Raw genomic sequence first — 275 nt, 5'->3', positions numbered from 1 at the left:
CTTCATTTCATTCATTTGATCCTCAATCGCTGATAATCTTTCTTCCAGTTGATCAAGTCAGTTACTGAAACTTGTGCATTTGTCATGTATTTCTTGTGTCATGGTTTTTATATCTTGTCGGTTCATTTATGACCTTCTCTGCATTGACTATTCTAGTTATCCATTCTTCCATTCTTTTTTCAAGATTCTTAGTTTCTTTGCGCTGGGTACGTAATTCCTCCTTTAGCTCTGAGAAGTTTGATGGACTGAAGCCTTCTTCTCTCAATTCGTCAAAG

The sequence above is a fragment of the Colobus angolensis genome, unplaced genomic scaffold (genome assembly GCF_000951035.1).
Source record: "Colobus angolensis palliatus isolate OR3802 unplaced genomic scaffold, Cang.pa_1.0 Scaffold198, whole genome shotgun sequence".
Lineage (NCBI taxonomy): Eukaryota > Metazoa > Chordata > Mammalia > Primates > Cercopithecidae > Colobus > Colobus angolensis.
The sequence above is the reverse complement of the archived record's forward strand: the minus strand, read 5'-3'. Positions refer to the sequence as shown.